We start from the raw sequence: 9,407 nt of genomic DNA, 5'->3' as shown, positions 1-9,407 counted from the left end.
CCATATGATTTAAGAGTAACAAGCATTCTCATATAATCCACTGATAAAAGAAGAAATAGTAATGGAAAGAAGAAATTATATGAATTGAATGATACAAAATCTCAGAATATCAACATGTGGCGTATAAGAAAACACTGCATAATGGGGGAGGCATTGCTTTAGTATGCATATTAAATAAAATAAGTTTGAACGTTAATAATGTAAGCATCCATAGGGAGAAGTCTTGGAAAAAGCAGCCCATTCAACCAAATAAATTTTTAAAAATAAATTAAAAATGAGAGAGCCGATTAATAGTCGAGATCAACAAAAAGTTATTTCTTCCCAATATAAATGACTAACAAACCCCCGTGAGATTCATCCAGAGAAAGAGAAGGCATAAGTAACCCAAATCAGGAATAATTAAGGGACATCAACAGATGTTTAGTATAGAACTTACAGACATAATACAAAAATTTTATGGAAACGTTTATACAAATATTTTATAATACAAAAATGGGGAAATTTTCTGGAAATATTAAAACTTACAAAAAAATAGTGTCAAGAAGAAATTAAAAAACTGAATGGTTCAATGACCATTTAAGAAAGTAACCAATAAATTTTTCTAAAACTTTTCCCAAAATAGTGAATTCCTCTTTTGTGAGTTCTAAAAAACTTCCAAAGACAGAATAATCCCAGTGTTACAATAACTTCCAAAAGCTATAAAGAGAATGAGTATTCACCAAATCAGTGAACAGAGTGTGAAAAACTTTGATACTTTAGTCCATAAAAGGCAGTAGTAGAAATGAAGCATTTTAAGACGGTCGCATTCATAATCCTGGTTATAAAAAAAGGAAATAACATATTTGAAAGAAAAATCCTGTAATATACAATAATGAAAACTTATCATTGTATGGCCCATCGGGACACGGAGTCAAGCCAGCAACCCTGTCCAACTGTTGAGCAAAGCCTATCGCTTTCACAACCAGGGAGCCTGAACAGTGACCCTGAGAAACCTCAGAACCCAACCTATGGTACTGTTGAGCTGTGGAGTCCAGCCTGAAACCCCACTCAGCAGTGGAGCCTAGCCTACGGCCTTGCCCAGTTGCTGAACACAGTCTGAGGCCTCACCCAAGTAGGCACCACTGCCAGTGATACTGCTGAGTCTCAGAGCAAAGCCTAAGGTCCCCTCCAATCAGGGAGTCTAGACACTGACCCCCTCACATTGTGGAGCACAGTCTCAGGGCCCCCAACTGTGGGGTATAGCTGGAGGTCCCACCTGCCCAGAGAGCAAGGCCAGTGACCTAGGCCACTAGCAGAGCGTAGCCAGTGACCTACTTGATGACAAGACAAGTCTGCAGCCCCGCCCAACTTGGAGAATATCTTGTGACCCCACCTGAATGCAGAGCACAGCCTGAGGTCTTGTTCAACTGGGAAGGCCAGCCTATGACCCTGCATGAGCACAGAGTCCAGGCAGCAGCACCATTGGGTTGGAGAGCACAGCCACCCAACCATGGAGTTCAGCCTGTGGCACTCCACCTCTCCCAACCTCAGAGCATGGGCAGTGCCTTGCTCAACTACAGACTGTGACGGCCCCATCTGCCCACGGAAGCTATTCAGATATCGGTACTCCCATGTTCATTGCAGCATTATTCACAATAACCAAGACATGGAAACAACCTGAGTGTCCTTTGATGGATGAAAGGATAAAGAAAATGTGGCATATAAACACACACGGAATATTATTCAGCCATAAAAATGATGGAAATTCTGCCATTTGCAACAATATGGATGTAACTCGAGGGCATTATGCTCAGTGAAACGAGTCAGAGAGGGTGAGAGACAAATACCGTGTGATCTCACTTATATGTGGAATCTAAAAAAGTGAACTCATAGAAACAGAAAGTAGAAAAGTGGTTGCCAGGGGCAGGGAATTTGGGGGAAATGGGTGAAGGCGGTCAAAGAGTGTAAACATCCAGTATAAAGTGAATAAGTTATGGGCATCTAAAGCACAGCCTGATGACTACGGTTAACAATAGTCTATTGCATACTTGAAAGTTGCTAAGAGAGTAGATCTTTTTCTTTTTTTATTGTGGTAACACTGGTTTATAATATTGGATAAATTTCAGGTGTACATCATTATACTTCTATTTCTGCATAGATTACATCATGTTCACCACCCAAATACTAATTACAACTGATCACAACACACATGTGCCTAACCGCCCCTTTTGTCCTCCTCCCTCCCCCATTTCCCTCTGGTAACCACCAATCCAGTCTCTGTCTCTATGTGTTTGTTTGTTGTGGTTTTTATCTTCTACGTATGAGGGAGATCATACGGTATTTGACCTTCTCTCTCTGACTTATTTCACTTTGCATAATACCCTCAATGTCCAACCATGTTGTCACAAATGGCTGGATTTCATCATTTCTTATGGCTGAGTAGTATTCCATTGTGTATATATACCACATGCCAGTGCCCTTGATGGGCACTTAGGTTGCTTCCAAGTCTTGGCTATTGTGAATAATGCTTCAATGAACATGGGGTGCACGTATCTTTACACATTGGTGTTTTCACATTCTGTGGAATAGCTGGATCATATGGTAGTTCTATCTTAATTTTTTGAGGAATCTGCATACTGTTTTCCATACTGGCTGTACCAGTTCGCACTCCCACCAGCAGTGTATGAGAGTTACCTTCTCTCCACATCCTCTCCAACACTTGTTGTTTCCTGTCTTGTTAATTATAGCCATTCTGACGGGCATGTGGTGATATCTCTTTGTAGTTTTGATTTGCGTTTCCCTGATAGTTAATGATATTGAACATCTTTTCATGTGCCTGCTGCCCATATGTATATCTTCTTTGGAGAAATGTCTCTTCAGGTCTTTTGCCCATTTTTTAATTGGGTTTTTAGTTTTTTGTTGTTGAGATGCATCAGTTCTTTATATATTTTGGAGATTAACCCCTTATCAGATATACGGTTTGCAAATATCTTCTCCCAATTGTTAGGTTGTCTTTTTGTTTTGTTGATGGTTTCCTTTGTTGTGCAGAAGCTTTTTAGTTTGATGTAGTCCCATTAAGAGAGTATATCTTAAGTTCTTATCACACACAAAAAAGGTAACTATGTGAAGTAATGAATATGTTAACTAACCTTATTCTGGGAATCATTTCACAATATAGACATAGATCAAATCACCACATTGTGTACTTTATTTATTTATTCGTGTGTGTGTGTGTGTGTGTGTGTGTGTGTGAGGAAGATCAGCCCTGAGCTAACATCCATGCCAATTCTCCTCTTTTTGCTGACGAAGACCGGCCCTGAGCTAACATCTATTGACAATCCTCCCCTTTTTTTTGCCCCAAAGCCCCAGTAGATAGTTGTATGTCATAGCTGCACATCCTTCTAGTTGCTGTAAGTGGGACGCGGCCTCAGCATGGCCAGACAAGTGGTGCATCGGTGCGCACGCCTGGATCTGAACCCGGGCGGCCAGTAGCGGAGTGCGCGCATTTAACCACTAAGCCAGGGGGCCGGCCCCGATTGTGCACTTTAAACTTGCACAGTGTTACATGTCAATTGTACCTCAACAAAGCTGGAAAAAATTAATTGCCCATACTACATAAAGCAATGTTCATACTTGATATTCTCATCAAAATATCAATGACACTTTTTTTTACAAAGTTGAAAAAACAATCTAATATTCATATGGAACCAGAAAAGAACCAGACTAGTCAAAGTGATCTTGAGGAAGAACAAAGTTACAGGCATTATATTTCCTGATTTAAAAATATGTTAACAAGCCACAGTAACTTAAACAGTATAGTACTGGCTTCAAAAGAGACATACAAGTGAACAGAATATAATAGAGATCCCCAAAATAAACTCTCACATACGTGGGCAATTGATCTTGTGAGGTGTGCTAAGAACACATAATGGGAAAAGGACAGTCTTTTCAACAAATGGTATTGGGAAAACTGGACACCCACATGTATAAGGATGAAATTTGACCCTTATCTTATACCGTATATAATAGTCAACTGAGAATGGATTAAAGGCTTACATGTAAGACCTGAAACTGTACAACTCCTAGAAGAAAACATAGGGGAAAAGCTTCATGACATTGTTCTTGGCAGTGATTTCATGGATATGACTCTAAAAGCACAGGCAACAAAAGAAAAATAGAAACTGGGATTATATAAAACCAAAAGACTTCTGCACAACAAGAAAACAATCAACAGAGTGAAAAGGCAACCTACAGAATGTGAGAAAACATTTGCAAAGTATATATCTAATAAGGGGTTAATTTCCAAAATATATAAGGAACCCATAGAACTCAATAGCAAAAAACCAAATAACCTGATTTTAAAATGAGCAAATGATCTGAATAGATAATTCTCCAAAGAAAATATACAAATGTCCAACAGATTCATGAAAAGGTGCTCAACATCACTAATCATCAGGGAAATGCAAATGAAAACCATAATGAGATATCACCTCGTACCTGTTAGGATGGCTATTATCAAAAAGACAAGAGATAGGTGTTGGCAAGGATGTGGAGAAATTTGAACCCTCGTACACTGATAGTGGAATGTCAAATGGTGTAGTCACTATGGAAAACAATATAAAAGTTCTTCAAAATACTAAGAATAGAATTACCATATGATATAGCAATCTCATTCCTGGGTCTATATCCAGAAGAATTGAAATCAGAATCTTGAAGAGATATCTTCACTTCCATGTTTATTGCTGCTTGATTCACAATAACCAAGATTTGGAAACAACTCAAGTGTTCATCCATAGATGAATGGATAAAGAAATGTGGTATATACATGCAATGGAATATTGTTCAGCCTTGAAGAAGAATGAAATGTTACCATTTGCAAAAATATGAATGGACATGGAAGACATCATGCTAAGAGAAACAAGTCAGCTACAAAAGGAAAAATATTGCGTGATTCCACCTATAAGAGGTATACAAAATAGTCAAACTCATAGAAACATGGAATAGGATGGTGGTTTCTAGGGGCTGAGAGAGGGGGAAATGGAGAGTTGCTGATCAATGGATATATAGTTACTTATACAAGATGATTAAGTTCTAGAATTCCACTGTATAACATAGTGCAAATAGTTAACAATATTGTCTTGTGCACTTAAAAACTTGTTAATAGGATAAATCACATGCTAAGTGTTCCTACCACACACAAAAAAAGCAAGGGTACACAAGAAATCTTTCCGAGGTTGTGGATATGTTTATTTACTTTGATTGTGGTGATGGTATCATGGGTGTATGCATAGGTCCAAACTCATCAAAACGTACACATTAAATATGTGCAATTTTCTGCATATTAAGTATCCCTCAATAAGGCTAAAAAAAAAGAAACCTTATGGGCCGGCCCCGTGGCTTAGCGGTTAAGTGTGCGTACTCCATGGCTGGTGGCCCAAGTTCGGATCCCGGGCACGCACCGACGCACCGCTCCTCTGGCCATGCTGAGGCCACGTCCCACATACAGCAACTGGAAGGATGTGCAACTATGACATACAACTATCTACTGGGGCTTTGGGGGAAAAATAAATAAATAAAATTATCAAAAAAAAAAAAGAAAGAAAGAAATCTTAGAACATAACAATAAGGGAACAGACAATCTAATAAAAAATGAGGCAATGATCTGAACAGATACTTCCCCAAAGATGGTAGATGGATTACAAATAGAGGAATGTGAAGCATTAAACATGAACTCTAGTATTTTTGCAATACTTTTGTAAATCTAAAATCATTTCAAAGTAAAAAGGGAAGAAAAAGAAAAACACACCACCCTTTATCTGGGAAATATTCTACAAACTCTATGAATATTTACCTGAGGATAAATCACAAATTGAGAAGCTCATGGAGAGAACTAAGTTTCTTCAAAGCATCAATCTCATGTTGGATGTGTTGTCTGCACCACAGAATGCTGGAAAATGGTGGAAAGTAGTTGAAACTCAATGCAGTGAAAAGGACTAAGGCCAGAGACTCACAGGATGAGGCAAGGTAGGATCCATCAGTCATGGTGAAAAACAGGTATGCAAGGATTCAAGCTACATATCACTTGTATCGTATCCCTGAGGAACTGAACAATGAAATAAATAGTTAATTCATGAAATGCAGAATTAAATAGTACAGAGACCTCAAAATAGCAAAAGATGAAAATGAGGGAAAATGGAACTGAGCAAAAATTTTGCACACCAAATATATTTAAAGCACATGGACCAACCGCAATAGATTGGGACAGTGTTATGCTATTTCTGATGAAGAATTATTTAAAATGAACAAGAATATTTAATTGAAATAACATATTTCTTGATATTTAATTGATTCAAATATTTCATTGAAATTATCATCATAGATTTGATCTAGGGGCCGGCCCTGTGGCTTGGTGGTTAAGTGCGCGCACTGCGATGCTGGCGGCCCGGGTTCGGATCCCGGGTGCGCATCAAGGCACCACTTCTCCGTTCATCCTGAGGCCGAGTCCCACATACAGCAACTAGAAGGATGTGCAGCTACAACATACAACTATCCACTGGGGCTTTGGGGGGAAAAATAAAATAAATAAAATCTTTAAAAAAAAAAAAAAAGATTTGATCTAAAATGACAAATACATCAGCATAACATGGCTGGGGTTATCATTATGGACGAATTTACACAGACATTGAGAGATACAGGATTGCATTTTATTGTGAGTTATTAAAAAAGAGACAACAGGCCCAAAATGGAGTCACTTATGCTAAGCCCCACATCACCAAACTGAGACTTAACACCTAACTTTATTACAGTTTCAGGTTTTCCCAGGAATGGAGTCTTAAACCAGTCAACCTGAAATTACCTCATCAGCGCCAGCAAGGTAATATGCCTGATAGACCCCTGCTGACCCCTAAAGGAAGGTGACCTTGCAAACCAATCTGATTTTGGCTAGTGTAACTTCCTTGTCCACTCTCTTCTGCCTGTAAAAGTCTTTCATTTTGTACAGCTCCTCAGAGCTCCTTTCTATCTGCTGCATGGGCTACTGCCCAATTTATGAATCATTGAATATAGCCAATAAGATTTTTAAAATTTGCTTAGTTGAAAGTTGTTGTTCAACAGTATTAAGGAGTGAAACTCTCAGCACTCCCAATTCTCCTACCTGTTCTATTTTTTATAACTTATCATATGTGCTTCTATTTTTCCCATAGCTCAAACATCCTATAAAATCTCCTTAGTAATTATGTTTTGCCTGTCTTAAAACTGATCTATTCCCAACGCTTAAAAAATGTACCTGTTTTATATAGATTGGGTAGCAAATATTACTTAAATGGATAAATGAGTTTCCCTAGACCATCACTGTTTAAGAAATAACAATGCAAGATTCAAATGTAATTTTAATTTTTCTAGTAGCCACAATTTTAAAAGAGGAAAAACAAGCAGGTAACTAATTTTAAAAACATAAGTACATTTCTTTAAACCCAAAATGTATGATATAAACACATAATCAATATAAAAATGATTAATTTAATGTATAGTTTTATTCACATTAAGATTTTATAATCCATACATATTTTTATTTGACAGCATGTCTCAATTCTGACTGGCCCCATTTCAAGTCTTAAAGAACCATATGGCATTTTTTCCTCATATAAATCATTATGCAAAGAAGTTGTGAAACTGAGAACAAAAAAAGTTAAAATTTTCCCTGGATTAGTGCAAAAAAAAAGGGAGAAAACAATTTGAGATAAGCTCTGCTAACAGTAGCTGTGCATGCACATACTCAGCTACTAAAACTAACCACTTCTTTCTGTTGTGAGTGAATTATTTTTCCCCAAAAGTCAAGGTCAGATGATCAAGAAAAAAAGAAATTCAATCTCACAAAGCCAAATGCAGAGTGAAGATGACCCAGAGCCTCAAGATAAAACTCATGGGAAGGCACCAGTTGGCAAGGTCATATGCTCCTCCTCCCCTACCTAAAACCCCAGATGAAAACCCCTACCTTTTCCCCTTCAACGTGGTGCATTTGAGTTTTAACTCCCATCTCCTTGTCTGGCTGCCTCTCGATAAAAAACCTCTTTCCTTGCTACAAGCCTGATGTTTCTGTGATTGGCTTTTGCTGTGTGTTGGGTAAATGCACCTGTGTTTGTGTTAGATTTCAATTGTGGAGTGTCAGATCAGCCACTGAATGCTCTTTGAAAAAAGGTAATTCTCATCTTAGGGAAGAAGTACATTTGGTAATAATCTTATTATTTATCATCAGCATAAAAGGGCAGATGGTTGGGTAGCATGAAGAAATAATCCCAGTAATTCTTTCCAGGCTCAAGTTTTTCTCAAGTCTATAAAAAAATAAAAGGTACTGAAGTTGTGTGCACAATAAAAGAAAACAAAGCAACTTAACAACAAAAGGATATTGTGGGTGGCTTTGATCTCAGGAGATGGCTGGGAAGAGAGGCTGGGACTGCAAACATGCTGGACTCTCTGGTGGTGTTTGTAGAGGAGATTCACCATGCAGATACTGGACAACATCCTGAGGACCAAGAAGAGCAGACCTCGAATCACCATGATACTTTAAAATAACACAGTTGGCTGCCCTTTTGCCTGCTTATTATGACAGTGTGCCTGAGAATACCCAGAACCAACAATCATGAAATTCTGATAAGCTCCTACAGTGTGGATGATGTGGATATAGATGAGCATGTTGATGATCCAGAAGAAAAGGAAAGAGGGAAAAATGCATGTAGATATTTTAGATTTAATCCTTGCCCATTTAGAAGTACTAGGGCTGATAGTGATGGCTTGAAATGCACTCAGGAGGGAGGTAGCACAGATGGAAAGACTCCAAGTAACTCTGTATGTGTACAAAGTTGCCTTACAACCAACATCGTCCAGAAAATGTCTTACTTCACAGGACGACATGACACATGGTATCAACTTGAACATGATGTCAAAGCATTCACCAATGTCAGGTGTATTAAAATCAAATCAATGGACTTCTTCACGTGAGATTGAGTTAAGAATGTGTATATATGTAACATGAAGAGTAATGAATTCCCCAAAAACCCAATACAAATTTGAGATATAGAGAAAAACCCCCAAAATAGCATCACTTGAAAACATTATCTTACTGATGTTTTAATTAGGTCAAACAGGTTTCAAATGAAACAAAATAGATTATATTGTGAAATTATAAATAATGGAGCCTGTGGAAGAATATAATAATTGACAGTTCAATATGAGGAGATGGTGTTGAAATGTTCAAGTCTTCTGTATTTCAGGCCAAGATGAATCACTTCCAGAGACTGGATCCCAGGAATTCTTCAGAACCTAGAGTATAGAATTAGATTATAAAGAAAGTGGAATTCAAATTGCTAATTAAAATGGAAAAGATAAAGAAGAGAGTGCCACTATGAAAGGGCTAGCAAATTAATCCTAAA

At 37.9% G+C, this 9,407-nt stretch overlaps 1 pseudogene; it reads right to left on the bottom strand.

The window, feature by feature from the left end:
- Positions 1-8,182: 8,182 nt before the first annotated feature.
- LOC101398148 (vomeronasal type-1 receptor 3-like) lies at positions 8,183-9,090 on the bottom strand (annotated as a pseudogene).
- Positions 9,091-9,407: the final 317 nt, after the last annotated feature.

The sequence above is a fragment of the Ceratotherium simum genome, chromosome 33 (assembly GCF_057802395.1).
Source record: "Ceratotherium simum simum isolate JZ-2026a chromosome 33, ASM5780239v1, whole genome shotgun sequence".
Classification (NCBI taxonomy): domain Eukaryota; kingdom Metazoa; phylum Chordata; class Mammalia; order Perissodactyla; family Rhinocerotidae; genus Ceratotherium; species Ceratotherium simum.
This window is presented reverse-complemented; position numbering and strand designations above follow the sequence as displayed.